We start from the raw sequence: 13,479 nt of genomic DNA, 5'->3' as shown, positions 1-13,479 counted from the left end.
TAGCTAGTGTATCCGAATTTTTGCAGCAGAGCATCAGTTCTCACAGGGTGATGACAGCTACACACACAGTGGATTTGCATTACAGGAGAAGAACACTGTGCTTAAGGAATCTTTTGCAATAGGCACTATATGCCTTCTGTGCTGTGGAGACATTATCTTTATTAGAGTGGACAGTAAGTATACCTATCTTTGCTTCAGAGAAAAATACTGTCTTTACCTTCCAAGGTGGTAGACAAACCTGATCTTTGCTCTGGTGGAGACAGTATCTCTATCTTTCAAGTTGTTTCCTTTAAGCATCCTTGAAAAGATACTTAGGACAAAGGCAGTCAGTGCATTGATCACAAGGCATGCACAAACACAAGAAAACAATGGAGAATTTTATTCCAACAGCATGTTTATTTCATTCTCCTTTTATTGAAGTCCCATTGTGGGTGTATACCCAAATGTCCCTGATCTCTTTCTGATAACCCATATACACACAGAGAAAAACAAACAAACAAAAAAAACTTTGAGCTTGTTTTCTGCTCACAATCCTTAGGACATTTATCTGCTGTGTGGTGGAGTGACCTGTACTTATATACATCTTAGGCAAGTGTCAATTGGTACAAATACCTAGGAAAGAAGTCATTTTGGGGGTGTAGGTAGATGAAAGGGGCCTCTACCACTCCTGATTTCTCATATCTATAGCAACTAGTGATAATGTGTTATTACATACCTGGAACACAGTCAACACTAATAGATGTTAAATATTATATCAGTCAAAACACGCTAGGCTTTTGCTGCAGTAATGATTACCTCACAATATCAAAGTGTTTTTTTCTTTCTCATACTATTTGCCCATTCCAGGTGGTCTGAAGGCTCTGCTCTGTAATGTCCTCACCCCGGGACACAGGCTGACAGGGTAGCCGTTATCTAAAGCATTGTTTGTCCCTGTTACAGAGGAAAATAACTCTTTGGAGAGTCCAGTATAGGCAATTAAATGCTCTGCCCAGAAGTCACACATGTCACTTCAATTCACAGGTCACTGGCCAGATCTGGTTACATGGTCCCACAAGGGAACCAAGAAGTATAATGCTACCATGTGCCCAGAAGTAAGAGGGAAAAAATATTTGGGGAACAGCATAAAATTACCATAACTTTTATTGCTATTATTATTTAAAATTATAATAAAAAACATATCCTGTTGCAGAGGACACCATCACGGCCTACTCAGCATCTTTTTGGTTCCTTTTTTATTTTGGTAATAGAAGCCCAATTTTGTTGAAGTCTCTCTCCCTTTCCCCATAGTCACAGGGCCTCAGGAGAGCATGACCAAAGCCCTCAATAGCAGCGGTGACCTGATCCATCCAGGGCCACTGCCATCTCTCTTGTTGGTGATTGATTTAGGAACGGGTACATGGAATTCAGACCAGACATGCAAACAGAGGTTTAAATTCCTGGGGGTTTAGCAGACATTTATTTCTCAGTCTTCTTCAAGAGCTTCCAGAAGTGACTTTCTTTTCTTGTGGACACTATTGTCAAGCAGAGACCGGAAGCTTGGAACCAACGTGAGAATGAAGCTCGGCAAAAGAACCCACAGGGAAACAGACAGACCTAGAGCCACTGGACTGAGTGACTCCTAAAACCCTCTGGACTTCCCATGGTAGGGTCTCACTATTGAAGCCAACAGGAAGAGGACTTTCTGTGATTTTATACTGAAAGCAACCTAACCAATGCTACTATCCTCCTGCTAACTTTGGGAAATAAGGAACCATGTAGTGTAGGAGAGGGGCAGAGTTGGGTTAAGACTAGTGCCACAGGTAACAAGACCCCAGCAATAGTAGCAATCAGAAAGCATGCATGATGTCTACGGTCCACCACCCAGCCCGTCTACCACCCCCTAAAACCCAGCTGTGAGCCCTGACAACATAGGCATTTTTCTGGGCGGCTTTGCAACTGTAGTCTTAATCTCTTAGGAAAGATCTATTACACTGTCTGGAAGAAAGCACTATTCTTAAGACCTGTGATTAAGCACAGATTTTGATCTCCAGCACAGATTTCCTGATAGTTTTCTTTGAATCCTCTTGAGGGATGTGCCTGCTAGGTTTAACTGCAATTTCCAGGATCAGGTCATAAGGCACTCCGGGAACTTGACTGCAAACCTCTTGGTCATGCCAGCTGAGCTTCTGCATACAGACATGTCCAAACATGACAGGAGAAGCCTTCCGATTTCCATAGGATCAGGTCAAGTGATCCCCTTGGATGGTTCCAATGCACTTTATGTCATGGCTAAGCAAGCCTGTTGGCTTTCGTTTTCTGGAGTTGGCTTTCTTTAAACCTTTGCTTACATCATCTTTTTCAAACGTTATCAGGTTAAAGTCAGAAGGCACGTCTTAGATCAGTACCCCAACAGGAAAAGGCTCTGCCAGCCTGTGACTGCACGGCTCGTCTTTTATTTCCTGTGCTGTTGTATTTCATAGGAAAGCGGAGAATGACTTGTTTTTTTTATCCTGCCATATCAAATACAATCCTGGTTTAGAGTTAGGCAAGTTTTTATAAGGAGGATAAAAGGGCTGTTTTTAATAAACAGGGGTAGAATGATAAAGATCTTTCTAGTAGCTCAGTGATGGAACAAAAATACGAAGATCTCCAGCTATGTGAAGGATTATTGTCTGCTGCGTGATCAACAGCAAGCTGTTTACAGTCTCACCCAGAAATAGAACTGGAGGAAATGGGCTTAAAATGAGGCAAGTGGGTTTTGGGTTAGCTTGGGCTTGAAAGAAGTTCAGGAAACTTTCACAACATCCCAGATCATTGTTGGGTAATCAATCGTCTGTCCCCCACAGTTGCAGTGAGCAATTGAGGGGCCTGGACCACCCAGGGCTCTCACCTGCCTTGTGGAAGCAGGAACGCTCACTAGACCAATGATGCAGCAGGTTGGAAAGGCCTTTTCGAGGTCACTCAGGTGGTTTTGTGCTGGGATAAAAATGAATGTCTACTTTCTGGAGCAATTAGTTAAGGTAATGAGCCCCTTGAAATGCTAGCAGGTCTTCTGAGGTTTTCTTTCTACTTTTCTTCACTGGCTAATTGCAATGCATCTATCACAACTTAGCCCTTTGTAGTTGTCCTCTAGTGCCTCTGTTTTTGTGCCTCTGCTTGAGCACTGGCACAAGGCACCATGGGAGCAGGCAAGTCACCTGAGCCCAGCCCTGGTGCATCTGGAAGCCAGAGGTTGTGGAGATCAGTTTTGAGGGGCACTCTTGAGGGGTTCTGCTGATGGCAGGTGGCAGGATATTAGCTAAGCAACTCTGAGGATCCTGGGAATTACTTAGAAAACCCAGGACAAAGTCAATTTCCTTTCAGTCAGAGCATGAAGGTCAGCCTACGAGGGAATTAGAGCCCATTAGGAATGGCAACATAGAAAAATAACTGGGACATCCTCAAATTTCACCCGTTGGTGACCACAAATAATGACTATGTCCTTTGTTATCTCAAATTCAAAGATGGTGGCCTGTAACTTTCTACCTAGTGTCTGGCACAGGGCTTGAGGAGCTCAGTAAAAATGTGTTGCAACAAACAAGTGAAATGCTTATGAAGATGCAGGAGGGGACATCCCAGCATACACAGACTGCTGACAATGTTGACCAAGTCGGAAGTGGTTCCCATTCACATAAGTGATTAATACTGCGAATATGATGGCTGAAGCCTTTATTTATAATAACTTAGATCGTTAGTCAATATTTATTAACTGCTTACCACATTTGAGGTATTGTCCTCAGTTCTTTACAACAGTCCTTAGAAGGGGGTATTCTTATTACCTCAAGTTTATAAATGAGGAAACTGAGGAACAGAGAGGTTAAATAACTGACCCAAAGTAACACAGCTTTGAACCCAAGCAGTCTGGCACTGCAACCCTCAGAGGATGGAGAGGCAAGTAAACTTCAGTGTTACACTAGAAAACAGGCTTCAGCCAACAGGAGGCCAGAAGGAGGAAGTGACAGCTGAAGCAGAGAGTAGGCAAAAATCAAGTAGGTAAAAGATGAAGATTTACTACCAATTTTAATGGCCAAAAGAAAGTTGGCCATGCCAAAAGAGGCAGCAGCATAAAGGAAGTAACTACATGGCTTCCTGCAGCAGCTATTTTGAAGGTGATAAGCAACTTCTACTAAACTAGTTCTGTCCTATCTATATTTTCAATTTTTATTAGAACATTCAGTTATATATTCCTTTTGGTACCAAAGCTACTGTTCATTTTAAACAGAAGGGTTTATTAATTTTAAAATCACACAGAATAAGGAGTCCAGGATAAAATATAACTAAAGGATCTTCTCTGTATTTAGGGGAAAAAAATTCAATTGACACCCATCTAGCTTAGTTTAGATGGTTGAGACATGGTCAGTGTTATAAATAATATCAAAGAATATTTCAGCCTCCAGGAATTTTTAAAAACATACTTTTTTTTTTTTTTTTGCCAACCCCATCCTGGTGTGTGTGTGTGTGTTTTCCAAAAGCTGAAGAAGAAGAGTCTAGAGCCCATTTTAGAGTTGTGTTAAAACTCATGCTTGCCACAGTCTCATTTATTTCATATTTTGTCCATCTTCCATGATAAAAATATAATGTAATAATAATCTTCATGGCCAAGTGTATTTCTATTTAGAAGCAGGAAAGTAGAGAAGCTGTCTTCTAGAATTTCTTTTTTACTGTAATTTTGGCTGTCTTTGGTCTACCTTATCTGTCTCTTTTTAAAAATCTTGTCTGTATTCCTCTGGCCCAAGTTCTTATTCTTCTAATCTGCCCAAACCCAAATGACTTAAGCAATGGAAAAAAAAAAAAAAAAGAAAGGTAGCAATGGTATGTATTCTTTATTTACATGGCAACCTTCTTTTCCAGATTATAAACTTTAGACTAGGGAGTGAGAACATTGCCTTCGAAATGTTTGTGGGCTGGATCTAGGTTCCTCGGTTGAAGGTGTTTAATATGGATGGAAATACTTGGCATAACTCTCAAGGTTGTAGTCTCCTAAGGGCTGCTTGTTATTTTCTTTTGTTACATAATCCTATCTCATTTCTGCCCCTCTCTGAATAGGCTTTCCAGACTTGTGGACTATCAGAGATTAGGAAACACGGCGTGTGAACTCAGCACATGGCCCTGAGCACTGCAGGGCTTCTTATGTCTCCAGCTCTATCACAGAGCAAGTAAGGCCTCTATTTCTGCAAAGGTGAAGTTAATAACATGCTTTTCGTCTTGGAACATTCGGCATGGAAACTGGGTTAGGAATTCCAGGTCACTGCACCTCTTGCTCATGTTTGTAAACCTCAGGGAACACCATCAATGTCTGGTGACAAGCCAGGCCTCCCTTTCTTTGTATGCGTCACTGATCTCATTTCTGCTTACTTCCTAACAGACTCACATTTTCACCCATCTCCATGCATACGCTTGTCAATAAAAAGAATTATGAAACACCTACTGTGTGCAGAGAGAGAACTGTGTTTCACTCTTCACTCTGCCAATTCCTTGATTAAAAGGCTGGCTCAAAATGTTTTCCCAGAAAATGTTCTCTGTTTAATGCCACCCCTCTTCATCGTCTCCATGAATGTGTCCTCTGGTGAGCACAGCTCCGGCACTTTCAGAGATAATGTCGCTCCAGCTTTTTGACCACAACCACAGGAAGGAATATACTAGATTGACGCAACAGCCCTGTACACACACACACACACACACACACACACACACAACTCACAAATATCGTTAACTGAAATAAATGTTTCATGAAAACAATACTCTTTTTATGTAGGATGCACTTCAGTGTTTTTAATTTTAATTCTATTTCACACAAAAAAACTGCTCATCTTTACCTACAGAGATGATTTCACGGCCATCAGTTTGAAAAACTCTAAGGAACCCTGGGTATTTGGGAAGCATAGGAGTTAATTAGGATTCTAAAGGATGAACCTATAATTCAAAGAGGAGATGACTTAAGAGTGTTCACAAAGTATCATCAGAAAAGGGACGATTGCTCCAAATAAGGTATTTGCAAACAAATGCTAAGTTTAACTGGATCCTCTGAATGTCTAAGAATTCATTCATTCCTTAAAGCCAACTTTCTTTTTTTGAGCGTAGAATTCAAACATACAAAAACGGATCAGGTTTTTTTCCGCCAGGAGCTCATGATTTAATGAAGGACACAGAAAAATGATCTAGTAATTACAGCCCAGTGTTCTGAGCACTATGACAGAGACCCTTGTGGGGTGCTGTGCGAGCAGCCAAGGGGACCCTAATTCAAAAAGGGGTAGGCAGGCTTCCTGGAGCTGTTGACTCCTGGGAAGAGGCTGGAAGGGGAGTGACACTTTCTCTTAGACCAAGAAAGTCCTCAATATTTGTGTTCAGAGGTGTAAGAACCCTCTTGCATCTCTGTAGGGCATTTTGAAGGGTCCCTTTGACTGCAGTGAAAGGCATGTGATGGTGAGTTGAAACTTTGGAGGGAGGCAAGCAACGAAGCTTGAATTTTCTCCTGAAACATAAAGGGAATCCCTTGAAAGGTTAACCAGGTTTCTGGTTTTGAAAGATCCCGGAAGAAGCAGTGTGGAGGATGCTGGTTGAGAAGCCAGGCTAGAGCAGTGGGTCTAGTTAGGAGGCTGGTGTTGAAAACCAAAGGAGAAATAGTACAGGCAGTGGTGGTGGGAATGGAGAAGAGGGGAGGCCCCTGAGAGACATTAAGGGCACAGTAACACGTCAATAAAAGCAGGTCATGTCTCGGAGGATTCCCAGGTTTCTGGCAGTCATAACCAGAGTGGTGGTGTGCCATCCAGGCACACAGCTAATGTAGGGGTGGATGAAGTTTGGGTAAAGAGTTCAATGACGGACATACTGAGTTTGGAGTACCTATGGTGATGCAATACCCATTTGGATCTGGAGCTTGGGGAGACGTCTGGCCTGGTGTTGAATGAAGCCACAAAGCAAATATACGAAATAGGACCAGCAGAGGACTGGGGATGCAGCCCTGGGAAGGCCCCACATTCAGGGCAATTACTGATTTGCCGAAGGTTAGTCATTTGGATGGCTCTGGTTAGTGTGGGGTCAGTGCAAACAGCCCTCATCCTCACTTCCTTTCTGTCTTCTCTAAGCTGTAAATGCGACCAGAGCACTCACAGACAGCAAGAGTAATGAAGAGCCTTTAATGTATTTATTCCACACAGTCCTTCCTTCAGGAGCCCCATGGAGATGACACGCGTGACAGGCAGAGGGCATAGCTCCAACAATGCCTAGTCAAAGGTAAGGGTGACTTGGTACAGTCATTAGAAAAGTGTAAAAGGTTAGTTGTGGAATGTTTGCTGGGTAGGGTCCCAAATTCCTGATAGATTCCTAATATTTTCACAGATTGGAGTGTCGTACTGAGGTCTTCCAAAGCATCATCCGCTGAGTTGAAAGGGCTGTTTCTTTACTAGATTTTAAGTCCCTCCAGCTCCAAACACAGAACTTAACTGTTTGTGTGAGTCCACAGGCCAGCCTTTAGTGGAGGGCCCGGGGATGGAGTAGGGACTAGTGAAGGCAGAATTTCAACTTCTGTTTTAGGGTTTTAGGGGTCTTGAAACTCACTATTACAGACTAAGTTGTGTCCCCCCAACATTCGTCTGTTGAAGTCCCAACTCCCAGTACCTCAGAATGTGACTATATTTGGAGATTGGGTCTTTAAAAGAGATAATTCAATTAAAATGAGGTCTTATGGGTGGTCCCTAATCCAGCATGACTGGTGTTTTTATAAGAAATTAGGACAAAGACACACATACACACACACACACACACACACACACACACACGGAATATGATGTGAAGATACAGGGAGAAGGTGACCAACTACAAGCCAAAGAGAGAGGCTTCGGGAAAAATTAACCCTGCTGACACCTTGATCTTGGACTTCCAGCCCCCAGAATTGCAAGAAAATAAATTTCTGTTGTTTATTCAACCCAGTTTGTGGAACTTTGTTATGGAGGCCTTAGCAGACTAATACACTCACTTTTCATTTGTCTGATGGGGGCTTGTATACATAAGCTTGGTGCATACTTGAGAGGAAAAATAAAAGAGTCTAACAATGTGAGGAAAAGAAGTAGGTGTTGGAGGGAAATTAAATGTGAACAAGTGGATTTAACATGTCTAAATTTATCTACTGTTTAGCAGATTACCAAGTACTTCACAAACCTTAACTCATTTAATCTTCACAACTGTCTCAGCATCACCTGGAAACTTGTTAGAAATGCAAATTCTTGGGTCCTCGAAGACTTGTTGGAGAATCAGAAAAGGGGGATGGGCGGGGAGTAGGCAGCAATCTGTGTTTTAACAAATCTAGGAGATTCTGATTAGCCTAAGTGTCATGTATGAGAACCACTGAGACAGGGTAATGGTGGCCTGTCAAGGCCGGCAGTTGGGAGGGTGACGTGACTTTTTCATGGTTGTGAGTGATCTCCTTGACAACTGGTCCAGAGCGCGAACGACTGCAAAGTTCGCACACATTGGAAGGTTTTATCTCTAGAACCAGCGGCTGGAAACGCAGCGCGCCCGCTCAGGGTCTCTAACGTGAGCGGCACTCTCCAGCCTCTAGGCAGCTGCGAGTTTCAGCGGGTGAGAGCCGGGAGCCCGGAGCCGCGAGCCGGAGCCGAAGCCGCCCGGCGCGTGCGCGCGGGTGCGCGCTGAGAGGTGGGTGGTGCCGGCCCCGCGGGTCTGGCTTGCGGTCCGAGCCACTCAGAGCGCCCGGCGGCGGACACCCGGGGGCCCTACAATTAATACCCGGCTCTGTCCGCGGAGCGGAGACTCGTGCTCCCGCAGGCTGGGAAGTAGGCGCCGGGTCCGCCGGGATCAGCCTTGCAACTTGCTCTGCTCCGCAGCTGTGACAACTGAGGCCGGGCAGACTCGCCAGGGCCCCTTGGTGAGAGTCGGCTAGTGCGGGGATTGTGTCACCGCCGAGGTCCCGAGCCAGTGTGCGCCCCCGGCCCTGCACCGCGGCGTAGCTACTACCTCGGTCTCCTCGGGGAACTTTGTGCGCGCGGCCCGCCTGGCAGGTGAGCGAGGGCGGCTTACTTGGCCTCGGCTCTGCAGAGGCGCGCGGAGTAGGTGAGTGGTGTCGCGAAGTTGGGGTGAGAGTGTGGATGCGGTCAGTGACAGGCGGCGTAGGTTTTCTCCTCCACCTCACCCCCGTCTGGTTCTCTCCAGAGTTTCACTTAGAACCTGGGGGCGGGCGGTAGGGTAAACTGATGGTAGTGTGTTTACTCTGGAGAAAAAGCGAGTTCTACAGCCCCAAGCCAGACCTTCGGCTCGACCGAGACCCAAGAGGTGCAGGCGCTGCGCTGCACCTGGACCTCGATCCGAGCCCCTTTCTAGTCCTAGGGCCCCGGGTGGGGGGCGGGGAAGGGAGGGGAAATGTGCCAGGCTACCGCCCTTTCCTCGGTGGCTTTAATTGAGAGAGAAGAGGGCTACTGAGATACAGGACACAAACTTTGTTTGCACACAGCACAACTGCCTTTGCAGTATTTTAAATCAGGACCTACGTATGATTTAAAGTCATCACGGTTTCCTCGGGACACATCCTGGAGGCAGGTCTGGACCAGCTGGCCCACCAGCGGGGCGACTCACGGCGCGTGTGGGTGCCCCGGGCGCGGGGACAGCTCTGGTCCTCTTTGCCCGGGGTCTGGCCCCGGTTGGGGCATAACATCCCAGGAGGGTCCCAGCGCTCTGACCCCTATTTGGGGAAAGGGTGACCCACGGTGGGAGGCGCGGGGATTCTTGCGCTCGGCTGGGCTCCTTGTTCCTGACCCTCGGCCCTGCTCCTCGCTGTGTCCCCAGGGTGCTCCCGCCTGGTGGCCCGGCAGAGGGCGCCAGCGCCTGATCGCTGAGCCGGCCGGCCAAGGGAGGGGACTTGTGCGAGACTCCAGGTAAGGAGCACGGTAAATCACCCGGAGACGGGGACCGATCCTCGCTCTGAGAAAGGAGGTAGGGAGTGGTGGTGGTGCTGTTGACAAGTTAGGGCTGGCGAGCTGCTGTAGGCGGGAAGCGACGATTCTGCCCCCGCCCCGAGGTCTGGGGAAAGCTCGGGAAGGTGAGGAACGTCCCTCCGCGCGGTGGTCAAGGGGCAGGGAACACAGCGTAGGGCCAAGGCCGGCGACACTAAGACACGAGGCTGCGCTTCCTTCTTTGGGACCGGAGGTGGGGTCAATTTTACTCTGGCTCTGGGCGGTCCTGCCGAGGGCGGCAGGCAGGGAGGGGTCGGCCGATTCCCGGGACCCGGCGACTGGGTGCTTCTGGCGGCCCGCGGGGTCCCCGATCGGTAACAAAGGCTCTGCGCGGCCACTGCTCCCACCCACTTCCGTCCCTTGCTCGCCCGGGCGCGCGCCGCCCTGAGGTGCCTACGGGGTCAGGATTTCCCTCTGCCAAGTTTCGGGAAGTTAGCCCACGGCCCGTTACGCGAGGAGTAGGGGCGGGGAAGAGAGCGGCCCGGGGAGGGGCACGCGTGTATTCGGAACTGCGACACCGCCTGTTTCTTTTCCGGGCTAGTGGAGAGGGCTGCGGTGGCCCCCGCGCCGCTCCTTTGGGTCCCAGGGTCGCCCCTCACGCGGGGCCCTCGCGGCTTTGAACTCCCCGCTCCCCTCGCCCAGCGGGCCAGCCGTCCACGCCTCTCCCTGCAGATTCTGGACTCGTGTGGGCTCTGGGAAGGGCGGGGTGTCGTCCCCGGTGACCGCCAGCAGCCCCCGGCACCCTGAGCCGAGCTCCAGAAGGCGGTAATTGCATTACTGTGAGTTAACGGCCCGGAGGCTCCAGTCCAGGCCACAATCTGGGTCAGGTGCGGGGTTAAGCGCTTCTGGCGCAGGCATCACAGCTCTGGTGAAGTCTGACAGTTCATCGCCATTGGAGGTTCCCCAGAAGGGGAGAGGACAGCAGGGGAAATTAAGAGAGCTCCTTGTTTTCCCGGGTAACTTTATACAAACCCCAGCACATACACAAGTACTGTCACTGAAATGGCAGTGGCAGCATCTCCACCCAGCGCCAGACGTTCCCCTGAGCTAGACGCAGAGGAGGAAGTGCTACTGAAGGGAAACCCAGGGCCCTCTGCTCAGGTGTGAAACCTTATCCCTCAGTAATCAATGGATAGAATTCACTTGTATTCTTATCTGCCGCCACTCTCTTCTGTAGTAGGGAAAGTGCAGGAACTGGTTTTTCTGAAGAGCCTAATAGAGCGAAACGTACATACACACTGGGGTAGGATTTTCACCTTTATGTTTTAAACCTCACAGCCTCCTCCATAGCGGTTCTTTGTATGTTACAGATGAGGAAACTGAGGCTTAAAGAGGTTTACAGGTCCCAGAGTCTGTCCTCCAGAGTACTGTTTGCTTATCCCAGTGTCTTTGCAAAGGCTGTTACTGAAGTTTTGTGTTTTTTTCTTTTAATGAATTGCTGATTGAAGAATCAGGGTATATGCTGTAACCCCAGTTTTGGTTTGATCACATTAGGCATTAAGGGTAGATTGACTTTCTGCAGATTGCTCGCTTTTCTTAGAGACAACACCTCAACTACACCAATCTTAGTTCAAATCTTAGGGTGTATGAAGACAACCATAAACCCTGAGAATTATCTGACCACTCAGAAACAGCTGTCCTTTGCTTTATGTGGTGTCTCCATTGGTAGGTAGGCCTGGGGGCAGGAACTCTACAAGCATGGAGCTCTTTTATCTTCCCTGAAGCAAGGAGCTGTAGTTCCTACCCTGTTTAAGCTATGTGACTTTGTCACCTGCTGAATGTGTGCTTAAAATTAAGTGAAGTCTGCCTTGGAAAGTTAAAATTGTAAAATTCCTTTTAGGCACCTAAGAAAGAACATCCACACACTTTTATGTATTGTTGAGCTCAAATCAAGTTTATAATAGGGAACATTGTTATTGTCCTGCATCTACTTAAGACGGACTGCCTTAAAGATGTTGTTTGAAAGTCTGGAATGACAGCCAGTGACTCAGAATGTCCTAGTGTAGTGCCAGTCGTGGAGACAGCGAGGCATGATGATTAAAGACAAGCCTCTGAAGTCAGAATGGCCAGCTACAAATGCCGCCTGCACCATTTATAGCTCTGTCATGTTGGGCAAGTTGCTCAACCTCTCTGAGCTTCACTTTCCTCTTCTAAGACACGGATAACATAACACCTCCAGGTTTGAGAGTTAAAGTCAATACTCCATATAAGGTACTTAGTAGCACAGAGCCTACCACAATGTATTATAACTGCTCAACACATGTTAACTAATAACTATGGTGTTTAAGAACAGAATCCTTTTCCTCCCTTCCCTCAGCCAAAAAAGGTAAAATGTTGGCAGTTGTTTCGAACTCCCTGTTCTTCTTAGTTAATGCGCGATGTACAGTCAGTGATTCTTCTTTCTTGTCATCAACTGGTGTTGGGGTGTGTGTGTGTGTGTGTGTGTGTGTGTGTGTGTCGGGGGGAGGTGGTGGTTGGCAGTGATGGAAAACTTTGTCTAGTTGCCTAAGGAATTTACAAGGGACTCCTGAACTGGAGGGCTTTCCTCCGAGTTTTACCGCTGTGTCATTTTGTGGCCAGCCCTCCATTCGTCTCTTTCCTTTACATTCGAAGCCAATATGCTAATGGCCAAGATGACAGGCAGGACTTAAGGGAAAAAAAACACAAGAAAACTTAAAACCAAGCAAACTGGGGAAAAGGAAGCAAGTAGTCTCTTTGCTCATTCACTAGCCATTTATAACATTAATGAAAAATACCTGCTTCTGTAAAAATTGTGCTGGCCCAATCTTGGCAAGAGGGACTGTCTCCTTGGAAAATAGAGTATTTTCTGGAGTCTGCTTAAAGGTGAGCCACCAAATTGATAGATGAAAGAGTAGCATTTGAGATAAGATTTCAAAAGCATTTGCTCAAATGTGGTAAACTATGTATTGTCTGAAAATTGCTAAACTAACTTTTGGGGATGATACAAAGACACACAGTTATGTTCAGTTAAGCTGAAGAACTAGTGAACAACCAGTATAGCTATTTGACATGTTACAGAAAAGTTTTTTCATGTAGCAAATACAAGAGGAGAAATAGTTTCTTATATATCAAGCTGTTTTTGAAACACCTCTTCCACTGCTACTTTGTCGTTCTTGATTTTGTTTTTTTTTGCATTTATCTTTTAAACAATAAGGGGCTAAAGCACTGGAAACCTTATCATGTCCTTGACCACCACCCAACTGTGAAAGTTGTCACCAAGAAGTACATATGTAGCACTGGAATATAGGAAGAGATTGCTGTTTAAAGGTTTATATAGGTTTTACCTTTGGATATGAAATGCAGCTTTGTCCCTGCACTGAAAAATGAGCTGCGTGTGTAGCCAAGTGACAGCATGCATGCAAAGGGTTAGGAGCCAGGTTGCTGCTTTTGTGCATCTCTCGCCATTTGTAGCCACTTGTTGCTCTCCCGACTGGGAAGAAAGAAGCAGCTGCAGGCCATGCGCCAGACCTGTGCTGGG

General features: G+C 46.6%; 1 protein-coding gene across 6 annotated transcripts in view; it reads left to right on the top strand.

Moving 5' to 3' along the window:
• Positions 1–8,649: 8,649 nt before the first annotated feature.
• SVIL (supervillin) overlaps positions 8,650–13,479 on the top strand; it is a 221,944-nt gene continuing 217,114 nt past the window's right edge. Inside the window, exons 1-2 of one of the 6 annotated variants that reach the window (XM_074324731.1) lie at positions 8,681–9,032; positions 9,814–9,902. The gene's annotated coding sequence lies outside the window, so the exon portion shown is untranslated. The other 5 variants (XM_074324730.1, XM_074324735.1, XM_074324729.1 and 2 more) reach the window with 5 other exon arrangements.

Source organism: Rhinolophus sinicus, linkage group LG02 (assembly GCF_036562045.2).
Source record: "Rhinolophus sinicus isolate RSC01 linkage group LG02, ASM3656204v1, whole genome shotgun sequence".
Lineage (NCBI taxonomy): Eukaryota > Metazoa > Chordata > Mammalia > Chiroptera > Rhinolophidae > Rhinolophus > Rhinolophus sinicus.
This window is presented reverse-complemented; position numbering and strand designations above follow the sequence as displayed.